The 27,888-nt window shown below is 35.8% G+C and overlaps 1 protein-coding gene across 4 annotated transcripts in view; it reads left to right on the top strand.

Moving 5' to 3' along the window:
• Positions 1-27,888, top strand: part of LOC115224044 (mucin-5AC) — a 426,655-nt gene that overhangs the window by 376,975 nt on the left and 21,792 nt on the right. For all 4 annotated transcript variants that reach the window (XM_036499918.1, XM_036499910.1, XM_029794846.2 and 1 more), the window contains one exon: positions 20,389-20,512. The gene's annotated coding sequence lies outside the window, so the exon portion shown is untranslated. The remainder of the gene's footprint in view (positions 1-20,388; positions 20,513-27,888) is intronic.

Raw genomic sequence — 27,888 nt, 5'->3', positions numbered from 1 at the left:
TTTGGCAGGGCTCAAGAGTCATATAAGGACTTCAAACTGTGTTTTCAAAGACTTATTTTACTGATTCTTGATTCTTTCTAGTAATGGCTTTGCTCATTTACAAGAAAGCAGCTACTATATACATACATGTGCATATATATGGTCTTTTGACATGTCTTTTTAATCCTCTAACTGAACAGAACTCTTTTCCACAATTTACCAGAGGTTGATTCCTCTGCCTTCTCTGATGGTTGACCAGCCCTGCACAACTCTAACATTTCCTCCTACAAATCACAGGCACATGTAAAAAACAATACTCCACTTTCTATTGGTTTATTCTTTCTAAGCATTCTCTTGATGTCTTGTGCGTCGCTCTCTTCCTAGACAATCTTATCATAATACAGGTCATTTGGCCATATCTCACTCCACCAGATATTTTAAGCATCTCAGCAGTAATTCCTGATGGACCAAGAGCTTTCCTTGTCTTCATATCCTTATTGCTTTTTCTATCATATTGTTGTCAACTCAATAACTGGACCCTCTATTGATGTAAAGGAGTTTCTCTCCAGGCATACTTATTCTCACTCACATCACACTTATATATAATGTTCCATATCTCTTCCTATGTTTGTGGGTATATATATGAAAATACACACGCCCGCTTTTGTGTATCTCTATATGTGTGTGTATGTATATATATATATATATATATATATATATATATATATATACACACACACATATATTTAAGTATATAATTATAAAAATATAATTATAATTAAGGATGCTGGAGGGCCAACACCAATACACTAGAAGTAGATGTCAAATGTCTACAAGCCACTCTAAATTTGTTCTCTTTTTATAACACAAAGCTGAATGCAAGGGAATGGACTGGCGTTGGCCCTCCAGCACCCTTAATTATAATTATATACTTTAAAATAAATTTTACCGATATGGTGGATTTTTATATGCTAGCCACTGATATAATCATTTTAATGATTATATCCTCAATTTATATGTCTATACATATATATACACAAGTGTTTTTGTGTATCTCTTCTATATGCATGAGTATGTATACATACACTCGCATATATATTTACTTGACTCTTTAACATTCAGATTCCTTTGTCAAATGTAGTGTTTGTTTGTTCGTTTACATTGTTCTGAATTAATCATACATTATCTCAGCTTTAACATTTTGGATGATGTGATTTTATTATTGTTAGAATGACACTGTAGTGCAGGTGTGAGAGGTTGGATCTGGGTGGTTTGAACTCAAAACTGACAGAATATTTGGGCTGGATATGGCCAGTTTAAATGGTATGGGATTAATGTAGCTATTTCAAAATATATCAAGTTTAGACAGCTAAAATAGTGTCTGAGACAAGGAAGCCCACCTAAAAATACCTCTATTATGTAACCCAAAATTGTATATAGAGAGAAACTCAAATTTGACTCAGGCAAAACTCAGTCTAGGGAACAACAACAACAATAAATGATTAGTCACATGAAACTACTGGTCTAATACATCCTGACATTTCAACATGTCTTTACTACTAGGTCAAATCTTTGGTATGTTCGTTTCTATAAATATTTCTATTCTAATTCAGTGTACAAAAGCTTTTCACTGATTCTCTGTTATTTCATATACTGCAGATTGATGTCTACAGTTGATAAATATATCTATGGCAGCATATTTCAAAGCATGATTATATTTTTGTTCCAGTATTTTACATTTCCTGTTATTGGTTGTATCTTTGTCAGAATTCTGATTATATATATATATATATATATATGTATATATATATATATATATAGTATATATATAATATATATATATATATATATATATATATATAATATATATATATAGGATGCGGTGAATATATTGTCATCTAAATTACGCAAAAATTAAAATAACACTGACATCTCATTTTAAGATATATTTACCAAAATTACATAAAAATATCTGGAAATACTAAAGAGTAAATTTATTTAATAAAATCACCATTGGCTTCAACCACAACCTCCAGATGACTTCGGCATCTCCTGCAACTCTTATGTATGGTCTCTTTATTTAAGTTGGTGAATGCTGCCATAATCGTTGCCTTCAGTTCATCCTTGATGTTGCAAAAAGTTTTGTTGGTCTCACTCAACTGCGCCCCACATATACTAATCAAGGTGCTTGCAGTATGGGGAGTTAAGTAGCCAGATGTTAGGGGTGATGTGGTCATAAAAATTGTCTGACAGCCATGACTGGGTTCTCCTGCTTGCATGGCATGGTGCAGAGTCCTGTTGCCAGACACAGGGTCTTCCAGCAGTCACCCTCTTGACCTAGAGCAACACTACCTCCTCCAGGCCCTTGATGTAGGTCTCCGTGTTGAGTCAGAGGCCATGTGGTAAGGTGAATGCAGGTATAATGTTGCCATCACTAGTGATCACTTTAAACACCATGATGTTGATTAGATGTTTGATTTTTATCACTCTCAGTACATGTTCCTACTGGAACTTCTGGCACAAATACCAAGCAGTACAGCATGTCATTTCCAAATTTCTGGCAGAGTGAATCGCATCATGGTACTGTTTTTCTCACAGACGCTGCCCAACTGACCCTACTATACTGTATAGTTGACAAAATCAAAAACAAACAATGCGTATGTGCGAAATTAAAAGTATAAAATGGTGGCAATGTACCTATCACACCCTGTATATCCATGTATTTGTTGTAATTTGTTGACTGTGGCCAAGCTGGAGTTTTATTTCTATTGATATGTCTCCTCTTTTGTCTGTTGGTCTTTCTTCATTTTCATGTTTGTTTTTCTCAGCTAGTTTGGATTAGATAGATGTATATACATATATGTATACATGTCTATGTATACCTCTGTGTGTGTGTGTGTGTGTGTGTCATCATTACAGATTTTCTACAATTGAATGCCCTTCATGTTGCTTCCCCTAACTTGTTTCCATGTAAGCTAATATTTTCTTGTGGGCCAGACTTTTGAATACTGGAAACAGACAACACCAGGATGCCCTTCCTGTCACTAAACTTGACTTGTTTTTACATTTTCAAGTAAGAGATTTCTTATCCCATGTCTTTGCAAGGCACAAAACCAGCAGACAATTAATTTGTTGACAGGGGAAATGACAACAAATGCACTGATTGGAGATCAGTGAGTTTTGGAGAAGTGTAATTGAAAGCACACGCACACACACACACAATAGATACATATATATGAAAGACTTCTTGTAATTAAAGATGTTTGCCCAAGGTGCCACACAATAGGGTGGAAATCAAACCCACACAGCCATGTCTGCCTATTTCTGCATAGACACACTTAACCTGCTTTGTATACAGCATTTTCCTTTTCATTTTTTAAAAACTTTTCTTATGTAAGGTTTAGATATAATTATCTACTTTTGCTTCATTCTCAAAATACAGATATTTTAACCCTTTAGCATTCATATAATTCTGTCAAAATAATACTCTTGTATTCCCATTGTTTTCAAATTAATCATGCATTGTCCACACATGTATATATATATATATATATATATATATATATAGGAGCATATCCTTGCAGTTAAGGAGTTGCACTCACAATCACAAGATTGTGGTTTCAATTCCTGTACCAGGCAGTGCTTTGTGTTCTTGAGCAACACTTTAACATCTGATGTGTGGTGCACTGTGCACCTGTACAGGTAATGCTGACTTGTTGGCTGGAGTGAGCTAATATACTGAACAAATATTTGAGTACTGTAAACAAATCATCTACACAGGTTGTTCAACAAGAAGTTGCAGAACCTTTGTCTGTTGTTTACAACAGCAGAATCTACCGTATGTGTCTATGTTCTTAGCTTGGATACAAGATAAGTGGCTGGCATTCAGGGACTATTTTCAAACATTTTTGAACACATTTGTAAACAAGATAGTGTGGTTGTCTTCTTTTTTGCTTTTTAATCGTATTGCAATGGGTGGACAGAGCTGTAAATTTAAACATTAGTCTGAGCACCACAGCAGGTGACTTGCTTAGCAACCGTTCATTTATGAAATAGCTTGGTGGGGGGGAATCCCTTTGCCTGCATAGATTGCAGTTTAAATAACCCAGAAATATAATATAGCAGGAGAGTAAAATATTTTGGTGATTTCCACATTGCAATGTTCCTTCTGTATATATGTGTGTGTGAGTGTACTATGTCTGTCTGTGTACTGTCGTGTGTGTGTGATTATTGATTTGGCTGCAACAGTTCTGTGGTCACTATCCAATTACTGTTAAGGATGAGATGTCACAGTTTTGCATCATTGGAGCAAATTTTCTGCAAGCCATAAGGGTGTTCAGTTATAATCCTCTTCCCCTTCTTCCTCGTTATCTCAAGATTTCACCAGGAATTCATGTTCAGTAATGTAATAATTCACCAAAACCTACAGTTGTTGTTTAAAGCTAACCTAAAGCGCAAGGTAATATCAAATTATTCTACAGTTTGGTACAGCAATAGATATTCAATTGGATACACTGTTCTCTTCAATGCCAAAGTTACCTTAACCTCATCATCATCATTGTTTTTTAACATCCATTTTTCCATGCTTGTCTGGGTTGGATAGAGTTTGTTGAGGTAGAATAACTTAAGCTACAATGCTCTTCCTGTTGCCAACCCTCACCTGTTTCCATGCAAGGTAATACCTCCCCACTGGCCAGACATTGTTTCCATGGAATATTGGAAATGAATGAAACTGTATGTCAGTGACACTCACTTATAACAATCACACAATGTCATGGTAAGGAGATAGTAACACACACATGCATACTCACATCAAAATATATTAAAAAAAAATTTTTTTTTAAGTTACCATCTCCAGTCATGCCAACTTATAGGGGCCAGTTTTCTGGTCTCCATGGCATATAAATTCCCCACATGGATAGGATACCAGTCTGTCACAAGATTACTCATTTTTATCAGCTGGAGCAATGTGAAATGAAGTGTTTTGTTCAAGAACACAACGTGTCGCCTGGTCCAGAAATCAAAACCACAATCTTACAATCATGAGTCCAACACACTAACCACTAACACACATACCTCCACAAATATGATTGACTTCTTTCAGTTTCCATCCACCAAATCCACTCACTAGGCTTTGGGTGGCCCCCAAGGCTATAGTAGGAGACATTTACCTATAGAGCCACACAGTGGGACTGAACCCAAAACCATGAGGTTGAGAAGCAAAACTTCTTAACCAGTATGATTAAAATAAGTACTAACTGATGGATTGTATAAAACTTGGCTATATGATTAAAAAATTTGCTTCATTCCAACTGTGCTGACACAGGCATTATTTCTCCATAACTCAACATGTTCCCATGGTAGATGGGAAAAATGACTCTTCTTGTATGACAGCTGTCACTTGGTGTCAAGGTTAACACACATACACACAAACATGTACAACACATACAATAGACTTCTTTCAGTTTCTCTTTACTAAATTCACTCACAGGGCTTTGGTTGGCCCAGGACTACAGTAGAAGACATCTGTCCTAGGTGTCATGCAGTGAGACTGAACCCAGAAGCATGTGAGTGAGAAGCGAACTTCTTTGCTACACAGCCATGTTAATGCCTATTTGGTTTGAATATCCCAATTCAAACATTAGACATGAATTTTTAATAGATATCTACATGGTTGCATACTCTTACTAATCTGTAAAACTGAATTAATCTTCCAAATTGGAAACCTTATACATTTAGCACAGATCTCCTTTCAAATGTCATTGATTAAATCAGTCATAATTTGCTAGATTTGTGTTGCCATGACCATATGATTAAGAAGTTTGTTTTCCAACCACATGGTTCTTAGTTCAGTCCTAGTGCATGCTGCCTGGGGCAAATGACTTCTACTATAGCCATTATCTAAACAAGACTTTGTGTGTAGAATTGGTAGACAGAAACTAAAAAAAGCCTCTGTGTATGTATGTGTGTCTTCTTGTCTTGATAGTTGGTAAACGAATGTCAGTGTCATTCATTTCCATTATTCAAAGGGCAAGCTGGCAGAACTGTTGGCAGCATTACGTCTGTCTTTATGTTCTGAGTTCAAGTTCCACCAAGGTTGATTTTTTTGTCTTTTATCCTTTCAAGGTCGATAAAATAAGTTCCAGTTGAGTACTGGGGGTCAGTGTAATCAACTCAAACCCTCCCTCGAACTTGCTGGATTTGTGCCAAAATTTGAAATCAACATTTCCAATATTCTGTGAGAACATATCTGGCTATGGGGAACTATTAGCTTGCTTGGAAACAGGTGAGGGTTAGTAACAGAAAGGGTACTCAACTGAGGAAAACCTGCCTTGACAAACTCTGACCCATGCAAGCATGGAAAAGTAGACATTAAGATGTTGGAGGATACCATGCCAGTGATGATCATCATGATATTCTTTTTTTATTCACAATGTATCTTGGACTGCATTATTCAAAGTGTTTTTCTGCTTTTAAGACGGTGGTGTACTTTTCAGGTCTGGGGCATGGAATCTGTTGGCTAGTATCCCATGATAGCTGCTGGTCAACCAGTACCTTATAAATGTAATTTGGTAAAAGGAAATAGAAAGAACTCCATTGTGTGTGTGTGTGTGTGTGTGTGTGTGTGCACGTATTCATCATGCTGTTGTACTCAAGAAGACCTGTTCTCCACTGCAAAATTGATAGCAGTGGTGGTGCCACATAAATGTACATAGTACCTTCTGATGTTAGTGGTTGGAGTTAGGAAGGGCAACGAGCTGTTGAAACCATGCCCGAACAATGGTGTTTGTCTTGGCCTTACCAGCTCCAGTCAAACTATCCAACCCATGCCAGCATAGAAAACAGGCACTGATTGATGATGACGATGAGAGAGAGAAGTAGAAATGTATGTGTGTATTTGCACAAGTGAGTCCATATTCCTTGTCTTGACATATATGTTCTGTTTGTAAACAAAGAGTCACTGTTCTTACAAATGGCATTCATTGCTCCTATATACTAGGGTGAAATTAAGGCAGTGAGCTGGCAGAATCATTAGCTCAACAGGGAAAATGCTTAGCAGCATTTTGTCCATCTTCATGTTCTGAGTTCAGAACACACCTGGCATGGGTGCATTAATGCAGCACTGGCACAGGTGCTTTATAAGTGGCACTGGCACCTGAAAGGGCAAGCTTGTATGTGTGGAAGGCAATGACTTTACTTAACTTGACATGTCTTGTACAGCAAATCGCCTCATCTCTCAAAATATATAACTACATAATTTTACTGTTAAGCCTTTGGTATTCAAATTACTGTCAAATGTAATGCTTATTTATTGACATTGTTTTGAATTAATCATGCATTATCACAGATTCAAAATTTTGAAGATGTGAATTATTTTTAGAATGACATTGTAGGATAGGTGTGAGAGTCTGAATCGGGTCAATTTAAATGCCAAAGAGTTAAGGCTTCCAATGAGACTTCATTTTTGTAGTTAACATTTTAAATTCTGTCTGGTAAAATGTTCAAGTTTGTTTTAGATAAAACAGCTCTGAAATCCAGTATTATCTTTAGAGTCACACAAAATAGCTTGCTTTGAGTTACATCATGACTTTATGCCATCATAGTTACACTAGGGCATAAAGCCATAAAACTGACCGATATTCATTTGTATTGTCATATCATACTTTTTGATAAATCTTGCATAATGCAAGAACAGCTCCCCTCCCCTCTCTCTCTCACTCTCTATCTATCTATCTATCTATCTCCATTGTTACCCATTCTTCATTCCTTCTTAGTTATCTGTTCTGTCCAACCTCAGCCTATTCTGATTCCATTTCTTCTCTTCAACACACACTCTCACTCACTTCATTCTCTACCCTCAGTGGAACTAACCAGCTGTATGTTATGCTGTTCTTTTTAAGAGGCTGATACAGGCAGGTCTCTGAAATAATTCCCTGCATTCTCTCTCTCTCTCTCTCTCTCTCTCTCTCTCTCTCTCTCTCTCTTAGTGTAGTCCATCATTAGTCCTTTATTTCCTTCTATGCTCCCTCTTTCTGTCTCTCCCCATCTCTGTTTTCCCCTTTATATCTATCTCTCTCCCTGTCCCTTTCTCCATCACACACATAAAGGGACTGACACCAGAGTGCTGGCGGCTCCATCCCCTGCCCCCTGTATGCACTTATTCTTATAAGCTATTGTTTATTTGTGGCAGAGGGCTGGGCCTTTCTTGATCCCTCCCTTTCTCCCTGTTCCCCTGATTTTGACGCCACAAGGCTTGTATGTTTCTGCAATTTATCAAAGTGGCTGGCATTAAATAAAAAGGTTTGCTACCACAGAACAAAAATAATAAAACAAAAGATCCTGTCCACTCCACTGATGCATACTCTGTGTGTGTGTGTGTGCATGGACCCCTATTAAGTGCCAAGGATTTAGTTGTCTTTCTTTAGTAGAAGGCCCCCTGCTGTTTGGTTGTACTCCTATCTAGATGTATAAGAGTTGTGATGGTAGTGTTTCTCCATACTCTCTAATTTTGCTAATTAGCTCTGTTTAACTAAGTTGTCTTTGATCTAAATTGAAAGATTTTATTTAAATGATTTATTATAGTGTTGTTTTTGTTTTGCTTCATTGCTTTTTGGGTTTTTTTAGCTCCTTTCCTGTCCTGTCTTTCATTTGTGGTACACAGGACATGTCACTCTGGCATCCATGCAGCATGTATGATACTCATTCCAAATCTTTATCTGACCCTGGAGTAACTTGGGACTTATAAAAAGAAACTTATATAATTCAGAATGTGTGAAACATGTATAATATATAAATATTTTATATATGTATATATATATATATATATATATATATATACATACATACATACACACACAACACATCATATGTGATGCACAGGATACTTGGCTGATAATCTAAGGTCTCACAAAAATATATTATGCAATAATATAGTACCAATACTTATTACCTACCAACTAAACCAGACATTTCGGTCAAACTCATGAAAATGATGCGACATAAAGTGAATTTAGATGGATTCTGTAATGCATCACCAATATTTTCTTGAAAGAGTTAGAATATGTTTCTGACATCATTTGGAGCTTTATATAATATCTTGTCATTTATAGTATTATATATTTATATGTATTTATCTAAAGAGAAAGAACGCTCTTGTCTTTGCACTACAAATAAGAGGCATTGGCATATAACATTGGCAGAGACATGGCATTGGAAACTACATTTATTTAAAACAAAGATATATTGGTATATAAGAAAGGTTTTTGCTTATAACCGAAGTTTCCACAAGAATTTTACAAATATTGATTATAGAAGAAAAAAATAGAAATCTTTATAGGATTTACACTACAAGATGAAACATTTATATAGACTTGTTAGAAATAACAGCAAAATCTCCTTTGAACTACCAGGAGATACATTGAATGAAGTAGTCTGAGAAACACACCTAGTTTTAAAAAAAAGTGCAGGATGGAACATCTTTGATCATAGGTCTGTCTCATTCGCAGTTCAACTGTTGACCTGGGGCTCCAAACAACAACTATGTGTGTACAATGTCAGATATAAATACTGATTATTTTGACTCTGCTTTATCTCTGGTTCCTATTGAGTTTTGTGACAACTAAAAAAGAAAAAAGGAAAAGGAAAATTAACAGCTAATATGTCCAAGTTTTAGTGACCTGCCACTTCAATGTTTTCTTTTTCCGAAACCTAAAAGACTGTGTGCCAACTTACCGAAATGGTGATAAAAAAAGAAAAGAGACATTGACTGTAGCTAAAACAGCAGTTTTTTTTTTCTCTGTGTATATTGACATAGTTCACTGATCACACTTTGCTCAGCCATGCTAGAGTTCTCAGTGATCTGGCAGACATCCAGCTATGTCTTATGAAAGAGGCTATATTTTTGATAGAGATTTAAAGTAGAATCTGTTTACCATCTCTGTCAGCTCTTCTGTGTGTGGTCAAGCACCATTCTCTTCCAGCACCAGCAGGAAGCAAACAAAAATAATATTACAGTTTTCTTTTCAGCCCTATACTCTTGTGATGTAAAATCAAGCCAGGCTCATGTTCCCAGAATACATGTCCCTTGAGACAGAATTAGATGGTTTGGCACAGCTGTTTGGATGCAATGACTGGACATTCAGTCTGATTTGGCAATAGTACATTTTGACACTGGAGGCAAGCATAAACACACTCACACATGTGCATGCACACACAAATACACATGCAGCTAGAATAAGTGAGAGAGAGAGAGACATTCGAATTTATTTATTGAACATTACTGACATTAGCACTTTCCCTCTCCTTGTCCACATAATAAGAAATTTGCTCTCACACATAAACAGAGAAACAAATTGGGGTGAGGAGAACAAGAGAAACTTTAAAATGTTTGATGGCAAATAAGTCAGCATCAAATCAGTGTCACCAAAGCATCTTATACCTCCCTTGGAATAATGTAAAATGAAGTACAGGTAAAAGTCCTGTTGCAAAGAATACTTGACAGTATTTCAATATGTATTTTATATTCTTGCATTATATTTTTGCATTTGCCTTGCAAGATTCTTGATGTGAAATTGTGGTGAAACAGATTTTTTTTTTGTATCTTGGGAAGGTCATTATGCCAATAATAAACACATGCAATGGTTTTATTTCACTTCTTTATTATTATAATTAATTCATTGAAGCTGGCAGAATCATTAGCATGCTGGGCAAGATGCTAAGCAGAATTTCGTCCATCTTCTTGTTCTGAGTTCAAATTCTGCCAAGGTTGATTTTGCCTTTCATCCTTTCGGGCTTGATAAATTATGTACCAGTCAAGTACTGGGGTTGATGTGATCAACCATTCCCCCTCCTCTCAAATTCCAGGCCTTGTAACGTTAGTAGAAAGAATTATTATTATTATTATTATTATCATCATCATTAATCAAGTAGTTAACCATTTAACTAATTATTTATTGTTTGATAAATAATTTGGTCAATCAATCAGCTAAGTTTGTCAGTTCTTCATCACCGTTTGTGAGCTCATCAATGACCATGCTTTGTTACTGCTGGTAGCCTCTGGTTTGTTACATAGTCTACAGTTTCTACATTTATATTTATGGAAATATGAGAATGTCTTAGAGAGAGAGAGAGAGATAGCATGCGCAGCAGTGCTTGTGTAATCCAATGAATTCTCTGAAATTGTGAATGGTTAAACATATTACTCTTATCTTTTTATTTTAAATTTTAGTGTGTTTGTTTTTGTGAATGGATTCTGTGTGGGTGGGTGGGTATCAGTATATATGTATGTATGGACATTCCAAGTCCATTTGCTTTACTTATTTTGGGGATGGGATGGCACTGGTCAAATTACCATTTTATGACTCACTTCATCTTTTATTCTAAATACTCGATGGAATTATCCATCTTTTGTCATACTTTACCTTTTGGGTTTTCCAAATCCTTAAACATTAACTTTCATACTGTAGCTGTTTCCTGTCAGTATGCACAACTGTCTACCTTCAAACATTTAATTTTATTTCAATGTTCAAGCAGGACTGTGTGGTTAAGAAGTTCACTTTGCAACCACCTGGTTTTAGGTTCAATCCCACCATGTGGAGCCTTGGGCAAATGTCTTCTACTGTGACCCCAAGCTGGTGGAATCATTAGCATGCAGGATGAAATGCTTAGTGGTATTTCGCCCGTCGCTGTGTTCTGAGTTCAAATGCCATCAAGGTCAACTTTGTCTTTCATCCCTTCAGGGTCAGTAAAATAAGTACTAGTTGAGTACTGGGTCCATGTAATCAACTATCTCCATTCCCCAAATCTCAGGCCTTGTGCCTATAGTAGAAAGGGTTGTTGTTGTTGTTGTTATGAGCTGGTACAGTCAATAGCATTCCAAACAGAATGCTTAGCAGCATTTCTTCTGATTTTACATTCTGGGTTCCAATGCTTCTGAGGTTAACATTGCTTTCATCCTTTCGGGGTTGATAAAATAAAGTACCTGTCAGGTATTGGGGGTTGATGTAATCAACTACTCCTTCCTCCAAAATTTCAAGCCTTGTGCCTATATTAGAAAAAAATTATTTTTATTATTGTTATTATGCTTATCATCATTAAGCAATGAATTGACAGTATTGTTAGCACATAGGGCAAAATACTTAGCTGTGTTCTGGCTCTTTACGTTCTGAGTTCAAACTTTGCCGAGGTCAGCTTTGCCTTGCTGGCTTTGTACCGAAATGTGAAACCACTATAAGTCTTAGACTTTCTACCAAATCATCATCAACCAAGAATGTGTTTTTCAACCATATTTCACTCAATAACACACACACACACACACACACACACACACACATACGTACCTACATACATGCATAGGCTCATTTTAATATAGTCTATTACTATTGTGGATGATAAAATAAGACAGGAAGTGGAAGGAGGAGGAGGGTGGGTACTGAATTTGGAGCCTGGAAGTAAGTGTCTCAAAATTAGGTCAGACCTCTATGTTCAGACATGTTTCTGGCAGCTCTACAGAAAATGTCTTATATGTATGGATGTGTGAGTTTTAATCTAGTCTCCCATTTCTTTATATATATATATAGAGAGAGAGAGAGAGTGAACTCCCTTTACATTCCCCTCCCCCAATACTTTTCTTTGGTTCCCCCTCCCTCTTTCTCTCTCTCAATCCTCCTTCCCTCACCACTTTCTCCCATTCTCCCAATGTCTTGCTCTTCCCTCTCTCTGCTTTGTATTGCACTCCTCCTCTTCCTCCTCTCCCCATTTCTACCATCTCCTGTCACTCCCTCTCTAATTGTCTCTTAACCCTGCCTCTTTCCCCCTTCACATACCATATTCACATCTCTCCCCACCCACCCCTACCATTGTCTTGAAATTACCTCATGGACTTTCTTTAAACTTTCATCTCTACTCTTTCATTTTTCATTCATTCTGCCATTCTCTACTCTCTCACACTACAACTGTTTTACATACATACATATATATATACATATATATATATATATATACACACACACACACACCTTCCAGCTAATGCTATGCATTTAATTTCCTCTATTCCTTTGTTGTATTTAACCTCCTACTTTGCCCTCTTACTACTACCAACAACTACCCACCTATTTCATCCATGACCAGCAGTGAGCACCCCAACAATGAACCAAGGATGGAAGGAAGCCCGACTTCTGTATGGTCTTTTGACATGCTAGAAATAGCAGCAAAATTCCTTCAAATCCCATCCTACTGTCTTAGAAAATGAACACAGATGATATAGGCCCTAGTCTTTACCCTGTTTTCCTGTATAAGACTAAACAGCCACAAATGGAATGTCCATTAATTGTGAAATCCTTGGGCAAACTACAACAGCCGTAACCATCATTGCTGTGTCTTATGACTAGGTTTTTGGTGTTCAATGTTCCATTAGTATTGTGTATAGGCAATATTTCAAAAATGGTTATGTGAATTAGATATTGTTTCTTGTCTGGCAGGAAATAGTTCACTGGATTTTGAATAATTAATTCTAGATCATTCTTTTACTGCTTTACCTTTTTTTTTTTATCATATTTTGTTGAAATATATTGTATTTGTTTCAATTTATTTTGAAAATAATAAAGAATTTAGCAAATTAATTTATTCGTTATTTAGCTGATATTTGGAATGTAAATTAACATGAGATTAATAACAGTTTTAATTTAGATCACTTTAATCCTTTTGGTACCATATTTCTGTTGAAATATACTGTCTTTGTTCCTCTTAATTTTGGAAATGATGAATTTTATACAATAATTGTCATTATTAAGCTGGTGCCTGTAACATAAGTTAAAATGAAATTTAAATGGAGAGTTTTAATTTTGATCATTTTAAAACAGGACATTTGTATCACAGAATCAAGGACAATGTTTGGCAGGTTGGTATCAAAAGGGTAAATTCTCTCTCCAGAAACACAAGTATTCTTTTACTGGTTTCAGTCATTTGACTGCAGCCATGCTGGAGCACTGCCTTGAAGGATTTTGGTCCAACAAATCAACCCCAGGAGTTATTCTTTAAGCTTAGTACTTATTCTATCAAACTCTTTTGCCAAACTGCTAAGTTGCAGAGAGGAAAACACCAACAAGCAGTGATGGGGGGGGGAACAAACACAAAGTCACATGCACATTGATATACGCATATAAATGTATATATACAACAGGCTTCTTTCAGTTTCTGTCTCCCAAATTCACTCACAAGACTTTGGTCAGCCTAAGGCTCAAGGTGCCACGCAGTGAGACTAAAACCAGAATCATGTGGTTAGGAAGCAAGCTTCTAACCACACAGCCGTGCCCATAACTTCGTTTAAATACAAACTTGTTACCAGTTCATATATGCTTGAGGTATATTTGAACCCATAAGAAAGTCATTCACTGTATTTTGGCACGGAGAAAATTTCTTGCTATAGACAGACAGGTGTAAACACATCAAGTCAGTTTGCAGCGTTCTCAAACCAGACTGGTGGATGCATGCATTTTGGAGTAGTTATCTCCTCTTCAGCACCAGTGACCAGAAAGGCAGATACTGTGAACTGTCAAAAGAGAGACTGGTCCCTCTGATTATAGTCTTGTTATTATACAGTGACTAGTTACATTAGTTATCAGGTCACCTTAAATAAAATGCAGGGTGAAAACGCTAAGCAGTGAAGTGTATAAATACAAACTTTTGTTACCCATTCAAATATGCTTGAGACATGTTTGAACTTGTAAGAAAGCAATTCTCTGTGTTTTGTCATGGAGAAAATTTCTTGCTCTGGACATAGGTTTCTTATGTCCATTTCTTTGTACAAGCAAAATTTCTCTGCCCAGCCAGTAGAAACCAATATTTATAAGTTGGTGTCAAAGAGAGACAGCTTTACTATTCTGTTATTTTAGTCAGTGGAGGGGAGGGGAGTACAAGGTTTTCTCTTTTTGGAGGTCAACATCTGTGAGAAGAACTGGTAGGGGAAAGAATTTCAGAAGCCTGCAAGCAGTCTTGGGAGGCATATTTGGGTAAAATATTTTGTGTGGTATTTCGGTGGATAAGACACTATTGGAATGACAAGAGAAGAGATTGGTGAGCTTGGGTGGCAGTGATAAACATATTTCTAGTTGAGAGGAACAGAGTCAATTGTTGTAGCTATATAAAAAAATATGTATGCACGTCTGTGTAGATATATTATATATATATAAGACTTGCTAGTCTGAGCTTGTGAATGTAACTTACTAATAATTGGAACTTAGCCAATCAGTCTAATGACCTTCTTCTGGATGTGCAACAGTACTCCTCTAATGTGAGTGTTACTTAAGTTTTGTAATCAGAACTAAAGTACTTTAACTCCTCAAATAAAAGACAGGTAACTCAGTGTTTTGGAGGCTTAGTATTAAAATTGAAATTCAAGTTATTTGGTGTTGCTCCTATGAGTTCATAAATAAACTCTACTAAGTTTATTTTTCTCACCATTAGTTTTCAACTGCTTGATTGATATCAACATAGCTACCACCACCACCTTCTTCTTCTTCTTTTTCTTCTTCTTCTTCTTCTTCTTCTTCTTCTTCTTCTTCTTCTTCTACTCATCATCATCATCATCATCATCATCATGTAGGTAGTGAGCTGGTAGAATCATTAGCATGCTGGGAAAAATGCTTAAGGGCATTTTGTCCATCTTTGCACTTTAAGTTTGAATTCCACCAGGATCAACTTTGCCTTTCATCCTTTCAGATTTGATGAAATCAACTTCCCACCCCCTCTCCTCAAAATTTCAAACTTGTATGCTTCTAGAAGAAACAATTATTATTATTATTAAGGTGGCAAGCTGGCAAAATCGTTAGCATGCAGGCAAAATGCATAGCAGTATTTCACCCATCGCTACAATCTGAGTTCAAATGCCACCAAGGTTGACTTTACCTTTCATCCTATTCGGGTTTATAAAATAAAGTACCAGTTGCACACTGGGGTTGACGTAATCAACTAACCCCTTTCTACAAAACTTTAGGCCTTGTGCTTGTAGTAGAATGGACCATTGTTGTTGTTATTTTATTATTATTATTATTATTATTATTATTGCCAAACACTTCCAGGATTTAAAATGCTCCCAGAAAACATCCTAACAAACATCGAATATATGGATGAAGGGGTAATGCTGAATTGCCTGTCTTTTACTTGAGTAAAGTACTTCAGTTTCGATTACAAAAGCTTAAGTAAAACTCACATTAGAGGAGTACTGTTGGACATTCAGAAGAAGAGAAGATCATGAGAGTGATTGGCAAAGTTCCAATTGTTAATAAGTTACATTCACAAGCTCAGACTTGAAGCTATATGTACACACACCCCCATATATATATATATATACCTGAAACTCCTCTTAAATCCAGATAATACTAAATAACAATTCTCATTCAGTTTTAAATTGGCTTAGAACATCCAGGATTTAACATACTAACAATAAACTAATACTCAGGGAATGATTATAAAATGTTAACTTGATATAGGAGGGAACAAGAAGGGATTAGAATCAGGGGTTATTGAAAAAAAAGTTGGGGACAGTATGGAAAGGTGATCGGGTGTGTTTGTGTTGTTCTGAAATTACTGTTCATTGTTAAGGTAAATGTTGATGGAAGAAAATGGAACAGGAAGGAGCATGGGACTAGGGTGGAGAGAAATCCTGAGACAATCATTAAAGGAAAGAGAGTTGTGGTGATCTTGGGAACGGATCTGAGGAGGGGAACAAAGTGAAAAATGAGAGGTGTTGAGGAGGCAGTGTGGGGAAAATAAGGCAGTGAGAGCAATGAGGAAGAAAGAGATAACAGGTAGGGAGAAGGGGAAGAATAGTATGAATGCTGCCAAAGCATCCCAGATCTGGAGACAGTGGAGATAGGACGGGAAGAGAGGAACAGGGGGAAGCTGTAGGTGAATCCAAAGAATGCATTTGGAGAAAGAAAGGCCTGGATATAGTGTTGTTGCTATCATTTCTTCAACTGTTTTAATTCATAGTGATATGGATTAGCCTAGTTTACTGTTTGGTATATCTCACTAAATCCTATATCATTTCATTTAATCCAGCCAAGATATTCTGCTTGCTTTAAGTTCAAAGTAGCCAGATCTGGCCCTCCACAACTATCCTACAGTGTTATTCTAAACATAAACTTCTACATCATCAAAATCTTGAAACTACAATATAAGTCATGATTAATTCAAAGCAATATGGATAAATACGCATTATTACATTAACAGAATAATCTGAATGTCAAAGGGTTAACCAGCATTCTTAGGTTTGTCATAATTATTTGTCAAGTATTTTGGTCACCTTTTTTTCTGCCATGAGTATTCTTCTGACATTTGGTTACAGATTTCTTCAGAGCAATAAATGGCAGAGTCACAGTGCACCAAATAAAAATAGTTGGGCCCATTTATGTTTGAATTTTAAATCCTGCCTAAGGTTGACTTTGCTTTTCATCCTCCCAAGGTCAATAAAATAATGTATTTATCCATATATAACATGCATTCATACTAAATGTGCTCTCTACTTTTTGTTTGTGAATTATGAAATTCCAGAAAAACAGTATGTCACGTGAATTACGCATAATGTTTGTTTGGTATTACGGTGTATAGAAAAAGAACTGTTTAGTTAGATTTATGGTAATTGCTTTAAAAAACTGTTCATGTCCCTTCCAAAACAACCTTAAAATATGGAGTAAAAACAAAGACTCATCTTACAAGCGGTATGGAACAACTCTTTGCACTCTGGATCACATTTTGGCTGGGAAAGGCCAATACAAGGGGAGTCATGACAAAGTTCTTGCAGAAATTGTCAAGTGAACTGATCTGCAAAGAGCGAAGGCTAATATGCACCAAAGGGTATCATATTCTTAAAGAAAGGTGACAAAGCTCGCAAGGTAAAGGCAAATGGAAGGGGACCCCATTTTCTATTTTGCATTTAGCCTCAGGTTGGGAGATGCAAGTAAACCTGAGGAGCAGATCTGTCTTCTCAGAGGAGATAGTGGTAACATTACTCCAGCATGACATGTTCCTGCTCTACAGAAATTTTAAAAACAATCATTGCAGTCAAACTTGCAGTGCCCTGGAAGACAGACTCAATATTTGCTACCTGGTAAAGAAATTGAAATATCAGCACTTAGTCAAGGAGGCCCTTGTACAGAATGTGGCCTCATTCCCCATTGAATTCAGTTGCCACAGATTTCCATCTATATTAGTGCACTGACAACTGAAGAAAGCCATCAAGGAAATAGGAACAGCAGCTGAAACTAGCTTATGATTGCTATGGTTGGTAAGAGACCACAAGTGAAACCCTTTTGTAGGTGAAGACTAGCTCAGTCCTTGCTGCCCCACTCAGATGAGATTTATAGGTTAAGTGGCAAAATGTTTGATCCTGAGTCCTGAGATACCTGCTGACAATACAGAAGGGTTTCCAGCATCATAATAGATTTAGAAGAGCTTAGAAAAGCTCCTGAGTAACTCCTGTAGCTTCTGTGTCGGGCAAAGCATCTCTGGTGTTTATTTCACCATTACACCTGTACTGAAGGTTGTTGACTTAATTCCACAGAACATGACCCTTGCCTGATGTGCCAAACATTATAATTATCATAGAAAAATTTCGCATTATTTTAGTGGATTTAATATTTATTACCCTACAGTTCACTCAAACAATAGATCTAACTTACTAACTTCCATCCATGTGATTCCTAATATGGCAACACACTTCACTGAGTAACATTTAGTTGCCATGTTTAATTTGCAGCCTTCCTTTTTAAGTTTAAAAATTTGTGGTAAAAAAATGTGCTTCTTATAAAATATGATAAATACCTGTTGAGTAATGGAGTAAAATCAAATGATTAAATTACTTTCACTAAATGTGTGATCATATACTAATGTTTACACACACATATCATTATTTTAATGTCTATTTTCCTAGGGTAACCAACCCTCTTCACCTGCTCCCAAGCAAGGTGATATTTCCCCATAGCTAGGCATGTTTTAGCAGAATATTGGAAATGAATGACACTGCTTATATGACAGTGACACTCAGTCAGAACTGTGATGCAATGTCAAGACAAGCACATACACACATATATATGTGTGTGTGTATGACAGGCTTCCACACAATTTCCAACTACCAAATTCATTCACAAAGCATTAATCTACATGGGAGATATAGTAGAAGACACTAGCCCAAAGTGCCATGTATTGGGACTGAAGCAGAAACCATGTAGTTGCAAAGCAAAGCAAGCTTCTTAATCACATAGATGCAGCCATGCCTGCACATTTTTTTCATAACTTCACTACAACTGTATATATATATATATATATATATATATATATATATATATAGTTGAGAGATGAACTTTAATGACAGGAAACTAAAATGATGTATATTATTTATTGAGAACTTGTTTTTATTTTTAGCTTGTGCTTAAAATAAACCATGTCTCTAGGTTTTGTATCTTAATTTATTCTTTTTCTATCACTTAACAAAAGAAATAAAATTTCTCATTGGTAACTCTGTAATGTCTTGTGCTACTACTTAGTAAATTCTGTGTCAGTAGTAAGATAGCCTGAATTGGATTAAATCTGCCTAGTAATCCCTTTTTGTAGTTGCTGCCTCGGTAGCTATAAAGAAACATAAAACTAAAGTTTATGATTTTGTAGTCTATTTTCTTAAAGTGTTTTGTTATTTTCTCAAGAGCCAAAAGCATCTTTTACCAAAAATAAGGTTTGTCTTGTCCTCTATTTTATGAAGTAATGTTTGGACAATAAGTTGGACCAGATTGCTGTCAGATATTTATTTTTTTATTTATTTTGTTGATCTTTGAAATATCTGCTTCCATTCACCATCATTATCATTATCTAGTGTCTGTTTTCCATATTAACATAGGTTCAGTAGTTTGACAGTGTCTGACAAGCTTCAGATCTGCATCAGGTCCCATGCCAGCTTTGAAATGCTGGATGCCCTTCTTTACACCAATCACTTTACAATGTGTACTGGGTGCTTTTTTTTTTTTTTTTTCATATTGGCATTAATGGGATTACCAAGTAACTTGCAAGACAAAATAAAAGGGAAGGAAGAAAAAACCCTTGACTGAGTGGGGAATGTATTTGAAAGGGGTGGTTTTATGCCAGGTACTGACAGGCTAAAGTATGTTAGAGGGACAAGTGCAGATGTCTGGGTAAAAGTGAACTGAAAGGGAGATAAAGATGGTGGTGACAGGGTGCACGTGGATTTTGCTTATTTATTTATTTGTTTCATTCTACTTTATTTCATCTACATTATTTCTATTGGCATCATATCTGAAGAATGCATTCATGTAAATGAATGCTATGAGGTGTAGCATCTATCTTTTTTTTTTTTTTTTTATATATTTTGTGTTTATATTTATGTATTTTGTTTGTTGCCAGGAATGATTCCAAATAAAAATGAATGGGGCGCATGGTATCGGACTCCTAAAAGACACTCCCTTACAAATGTAGTTAATAATCTGTCGTATGCTTGGATCAGCTCTGGATTTTCATCTTCACTGTGGTAAGTATTGTGATTCACTAATCTCCTTCTTGGTTTTGTATTTTATAAGCCTCTCTCCTGATACTGTATTAAAGGAACTGAGCTAGCAGAATTGTTAACACATCAGAGAAAATGCTCAGCAGCATTTTTTTTTCCAGATCTTTACATTCCAAGTTCAAATCCCACTGAGATCAACTTTGCCTTTCGTCCATCTGGGGTCAGTAGGGTACCAGTTGAGTACTGGGATAAATGTGATCAACTTGTCCCTCCTCCTTGAAATTGTTGGCTTACAAATAATAATCAAGGGGTTTGAAGTCTGGGGAGTTAAGTGGCCAGATGTTTTGGGTGATGTGGTCACAGAGATTGTCTGATAGCCATGACTGGGTTCTCCTGTTTGTGTGGCATGGTACAGAGTCCTGTTGCCAGACATAGGGTCTTCCAACAGCCACCCTCTTGACCCAGGAGAGTACTACCTTCTCCAGGCACTTGCTGTAGGCCCCCATGTAGAGTCTGAGGCTGTGTGGGAAGATGAATGGAGGCATATCATCGCTATCACTAGTGATGACTCCAAACACCATGATGTTGACTGGATGTTTAATTTTCACCACTCTAGGTAATGTTCCTACTGGTATATTTTTGCATTGGAGCTTCCAGCACGTATGCCAAGCAGTACAGCATGTCGTTTCCAAATTTCTGGCAGAGTGAATTGCGTTATAGTACTGTTTTTCTCACAAACAGTGCCCAACTGATCCTCATATACTGTGTAGTCAACAAAATCAAAAACAAAATATGTGCACACAAAATAAAAAATATAAAATGGTGACAATATACCCATTGCACTCATATATATATATATATATTATTGCAAGGATATAAATACCTCTTAGAGGGATGTTAGCATCAAAGTTCCCGGTTTTATCCAGTGTATCAGTGAGATATTAAAAAGATATTAGTTTTTCATTGATGCAGATGGGTATATTATCATTTAGAAAATGGAGAAAATGACAGATAGACATCAATTCATTAATACAAATCCAATTTCAAGCAACATCAATTTCTTATAACCTACAATTGTTTCCATATTCAATTAATTCAAATATCAAATAATTAAATTGAATTAAAGATGTAATTTGAATTCAGTGAATTGAGCATTTCATCAGGGTTAGAAATTGACCGAAAAAAGGAATCCCATCTCAATGGATCGAGTGATTATTGTTATATTCAATAGTAAACTCAGATGTGTGTTCATGTGTATATTAATGTTCTTAACGGTAAACAATAACTATAGTTTAAATAATATAAATTAAAACTAGCAGTTTTGACTAAGTGACTTAATAAAATTCTTAAGTAGCTAAAAAGCTATCCTAGCATTCATATTCTCACAGGTAATAATGAAAATTTAAGAATAAATAGTTTTGCTTACCGTTAACTGTATCGAAGGTATTGTTTATCCAATCTTAGGGTTCTTTTGTTTTTCAAATATATTAACATGCACACAAATACAATAAAAATAATAAAACAAAATAGCATATATGCAAGTAGCTTTTTTTTTTGTTAGAACATTAATATACATACACGCATGCATCTAAATTTAATGCTGAATCTGGCAATGACCACTCGATCCATTGAGATGTGATTCCTTTTTTTCTGTCAATTTCTAACCCTGACAAAATGTTCAATTCACTGTATTCAAATTACATCTTTAAATTAATTTAATTATTCGATATTTGAATCAATTGAACATGGAAACAATTGTAGGTTATAAGAAATTGATGTTGCTTGAAATTGGATTTGTATTAATTAATTGATGTCTATCTGTTGATTTCTCTATTTCCTTTTCTTATATTATATATAGGTTAGTAGGGTTAGAGGTTGGAATAACTGGCTGAGGGATAAGAATATCTGTTTTACTACCAGTATAAATTACCTATGTTAACTCTGGGCATACATATGCAAGCATATTATGCTCGTAGGGTACAGGCAATATCACAAATAAACAAGAATTTATCAGGGAACAAATTTAAATTAAGCAGGAAATGGAGAAATTCTTGAACAACAACAAATTGCCTACCATCGATTATTATTTTTTAATTCAAAACCTTAGCCCATCTAACAGCTGTTTCTGCCTCCAATGTCCAACAGCACTGCCAAAGAAAATTCTGAGAATAATATTCGTCATATTGTATAGCACATCCAATTTGGAACATATAGAATATGATGAATATTATTCTCAGAATTTTCTTTAAGAGCACTGTTGGACATTAAAAGCAGATGGGATAAAGTTTTATATTAAAAAATAAAATGAGCTTTTGGTGAACAGAATGACATGAAGCATTAGGGGCTACTATGTTACTTTTGAACACTTAAATCTATAAATATACCATTCTAAATATATGTCATAATGGTATGCAAACCATGGGAATTTTGCAAGAAAGCATGCAGTGGGACCCTCCAGTGACAAGGAGACGATAAGTGCAACTTGGCATGACTGACTGGACTTTCAACCTTTTTTTTTTCCTGATACTGGAAGCAAATACACATTCACATGAAAAGAGAGACAGATTACAATTTACTGATTGAACATCATCATCATCATTTAACGTCTGTTGTCCGTATTGGCATGGGTTGGACAGCATGACTAGAGCTGGCAAGCTGGGGAAGTGGGATCACCAAGCTCCAGTCTGATTTGGCATGGTTTCTGTGGCTGGATGCCCTTCCTAATGCCAACTACTTTACAGCGGGTGCTGGGTGCTTGTACATGGTACTGCACAGGCACTTTTACGTGACACTGCAGAGGCACTTTTACCTGGCATCGCACTGGCACTTTTATGTGACACTGCCACAAGTGCTTTATACCACTAAAAGGATCAGTCTTAACACTTCTGCTGCAGGGTTTGGGGTCTTACACATAAATAGAAGCATTTACATATATGTAACCAGAAAGAGGGTGAGAAGGGATAGAAAGACATGGTCAGGGATAAAATATGAAAACATCAAATAAGCCAGTAACTCGGAAAAGGCAGTGTCAAAATGACTGTACCAAAATCTCTTTTAACCTCTCCATGCTTCAACATGTTAGTTTTTGATATTAATGCTCGGCCAATAGGAGAATACGTGGCATTGACCAATGGCAAAAACAACCAAGTCATTGCTTTGCTAAGTACCACTGGCAACCAACATTCTACCTGCAGAAGGATTAATGAATGGCTGCTAGCCAAAGGATTACTAGTTTATTATATCCTCTATCTGATACAGCTTTATGTCCTTGGCAAACCACACTAAAATTCACATATAATCCACCTTGCTGTAAATAATTATCACCTTTCTCAATGGTCATAGCATCAGCAGGAGGCACTGTAATTCTGTTTCATTAACTCTCTGTAAAAGCTCAAATTTTGCCTTGGTTATCATTGAGACTAATGGGTTTCCAGCTGTTGATAGGCTCTAACTGCATTATAGAAGATAAAAGCTTTCATTCACTTGGTGGGCTTAATGGCTTATAAACCATCTATCTCTTATTGCTAAAATAATACAATGGGGATCAAATAAATCTTGGCAAATTAACTTGGAAGCACCTACCATGTATCTTTTGGCTAACAGATTAGTCCAGAAAAAAGTTTCAGATCCTTCAACTGGTCAGTACGGCAGTCCTTACAAAAGTTAAGCAGTTGTTTACTGGTCTGAGTATCTTGTAAATCTATGTATGTATCAATAGTATAAAATTGGTACATATTACTCAGTGTATTGTTTAGTAAACAAACAAAAAAATAGAATGGATAGCTCAAAACACCACTACACATGTTTCATTAGCATGGTTATTTATTACCAAAGTAAAGTGTGTTACATAACATGTTACATAACATTATGTAAATATACACTGTAGTGAGTGGCTATGTAATAATGCAGATTTGCATAATGTTATATAATTTACTATGCATTAGTAATAGACACTTGGCCTAGGTGCTACACGGCAAGACTGAATCTGAAACCACGTGATTGTAAAGGGACCCGCACAGCTATGCCTGAACTTATAAGAAAAACAAATTTTTTTCAAACCTTCATCATCATCATTTAACCATCCATTTTTCCTTGCTAGCACAGGCTGGATGGTTTGATGGGATCTGACAAAATGCAGGGCTGCATCATGCTCCACTGTCTGCTTTGGCATCATTTCTACAGCTGGATGCCTTTTATGATGTCAACCACTTTACAGCATGTAGTTCAGTGATTCTCAACATGGAGCATATGCTCCACCAGTGGGGCCCTGGAAAATTGTGGTGGGGTGTGGTGCTGTAGTCACCAAGCTCATGATTCTTTTTAAAGTTATTTGCTTTTTTCTTTTCTTAGTCAATAATGTACTTTTTTGTTGTACTCAGTACTTAATAGAGTTACCAGTAGATACTTTTGTATAAATAATTGTGATAAAATATATTAGAAATGAAGTTGTTTTTTTCCAACCACCAGTGGGACATACATTTTCCTGGAAAGTTATAGTTGGAACTAGGGGAAAATAGGTTGGGAAACACTGATGTAGTGGATGTTTTTGCGACACAGGTACTAGTGAGGTCACCAAGACAACAGAAAAGGGAGAGTACCCTCAACTGAGTTGGAGTAATATGTAGTCCAACATTTCTGTTTATATAGTTGAATGGATGCAGGGAAAGGTGTATATCTGATGAAACTAAACTAATCATCACAATATTTATCGCAACTAATTTGTGTCAAACAATTCCACCGTAAAAAAAAAAAAATGAAAAATTGTTGCATTACAAATGAGACTGGGAATCCATATTTAGACTTCATAAATATTAAAAATTTATGAGTTGACAACCTCACTAGTGCCAGTGCCATAACAACAACAACAACAAAGCACCCAATATGCTCTGTATAAAGTGGTTGGCATCAGCAAGGACATCTAGCCATAGAAATTGTCAAAACTGATACTGGAGCTCAATGCAGGCCTCTGGTTTTTCGCATTCTGTCAGACCACCCAACCCATGCTAATATAGAAGACAGTCTCTAAATGGTGGTGGAAGCAGTGCAGCTACTATTGCTAGCAACAGCAGCAGCAATAGTAAATATCTATGCCTCTGTAGATCCCCTAACTTAAAGATTATATATCAAACTGTAAAAATTAAGGTTAGTAAACCAAGTAGACAGCATCTCCTGCACAAAATATGGCTTCTTGGTGCATAAAAATAAAGGCAAGACTGACTGTGACATCAATGAGGAGAGGAAAAGGAAATTGGGTTCTTTGTTTTGTTTTTGGTGGGGTTTTTTTCTTTCTTAAAATATATCTATAAATATATTTTTAGCTTGGAATGAGAATTCTTTATATTTCCTGTAGATACTTATATTTGATTATACTTGACCTCTTTTTTATTTTCTTAGCCTTTGGGCTGATATGCTTAAAAGAATGTGTGTGTGTGTGTGTGTGTATTGTAAATTGGATGTACAGTTTGATCTGCATTTATTATTGGCACAAATTTTTAATGGTTTTTGACTGACATCTCTGTCAAATATGAAGCAGGAATGAGGGACTTGAAAAGCTCTGAAGTGTCATATTTACTAATTCATATCTTGCTCTCACAGCCACAATAGTGGTACCTATAATGTCATTTGAACACTTACCCTTTCAGTCAGTATTCTAGTATCATAAACTGTGAACCTCTGCTTTAACATATGGGGACACACACATACATATCAACCAACCCATTCTAGCATGGAAAACTGATGTTAAATGGTAATGGTATATACATATACATACACACATTTGCATGAGTTCCTGTAAAATTATGACAATGCATGTGTTTTAGGCACAGGCATAGTTTCATGGTTACAAAGTTTGCATTGGAACCACATGATTCTGGGTTTATTCCCACTGATGTCTTCTACAATAGCCATGGGTCAATCAATACCATGTGAGTGAAGTTGAAAAGTTGATACACAGAAACTGGAAGAGGCCCATGATACATGTGTGTATATGTATGTCTTGGTATGTATGTGCTGTTTATAAATCAAGGTTGCCATTCATTCAAACAGTGTTGTTTGTTTGCAATTTTCTAATGAGAGAAGTCATTAACCCTTTTGTTACCATATTGATGTACACTGCCTTTGTTTCAATTATTTTCAAAAACACTGAAGAATTTAATAAAACAACTGTTGTTATTATTAAGCTGGTATTTGGAACATAAATTCACATGAAATTCAGATGGAGGGTTTTAAATTAGATCACTTTAACCCTTTTGTTACCATATTTCTGTTGATACACACTGTCTTTGTTTCAATTAATTTTGAAAATATTGAAAAATTTAGTAAAATAACTGTTGTTATTACTAAGGTGGTATTTGGAACATAAATTCACATGAAATTTGGAGGGAGGGTTTTAATTTAAATCACTCTGAAACAGAAAGTTTGTATCATAGAACCAGAAACTGTCTTGTACAGGTTGGTATCAAGAGGTTTAAAAAAATCAGTCCCAAAACTGCTAATCTGAAATATAAAAAATAGATGCAAACCAAAACATTATACAGTAGTGTTTTTGTTTCAGTTCAGATAGAATTACATTATATACAAGATTGGTTGCCTCTCATGTCATTGCCTATGAAAATATTTTATTACATACTTCTATACTATAGTTCTGCTTATGTATGAGGTGATTAAGGTCATCAAACAAGATGAAGTAGACATTACTTATATAAATATTTCTTAATTTTAATTGGCTGTTGTTGTTTTTAGAGTGAGGAGCCTTAATTATTTTAGTCATAATTTTTTATATTCATGTACAATGATATTTAACATGTTTGTGTACACTTGAATGTGGAAAGACTTTTCACTATGAAAATAGTCTCGGGAGAATTTTCTCCTCATAGATAATGTGTAAAAACATATCGGGCTATGAATGATGTCATGAGATTGTGGGACGCATGCATTTCTGTGTTTTTGCACATCATCAGCTACAACTACCAAATTCATCCTTCGCAGTCCTATCAAAACAGTAGTTCTGATACATAAGAACAGCCAACAGTAAATTTTCTAGCATGTATAAAGCTTGGTCAAGCTGGAATTAATTGAACAGAGTTGTACAAAGGAATGTTGAATAAAATATATGCTTGTCCAATGATTAAGGTAATATGTATTTTTTTTTTATGACCTGTGTACTACCAACAGCAAGTAACTGGTATTAACCCAACAATATTAATCCTTTTTACTATAGGCACAAGGCCTGAAATTTGAGGGAGGGAAATAGTCAATTACATCAACCCCAGTGTTTCACTGGTACTTAAAATTTATCAACCCTGAAAGAATGAAAGGCAAAATCGACCTTGGCAGAATTTGAACTCAAAACATAGCGAGGGGTGAAATACTGCAAAGCATTACGCCTGGTGTGCTGACTG

This window comes from Octopus sinensis, linkage group LG2 (assembly GCF_006345805.1).
Source record: "Octopus sinensis linkage group LG2, ASM634580v1, whole genome shotgun sequence".
Taxonomy (NCBI): Eukaryota; Metazoa; Mollusca; class Cephalopoda; order Octopoda; family Octopodidae; genus Octopus; species Octopus sinensis.
Note: the sequence above shows the minus strand (reverse complement) of the source record. Positions and strands in the feature narration are given on the sequence as shown.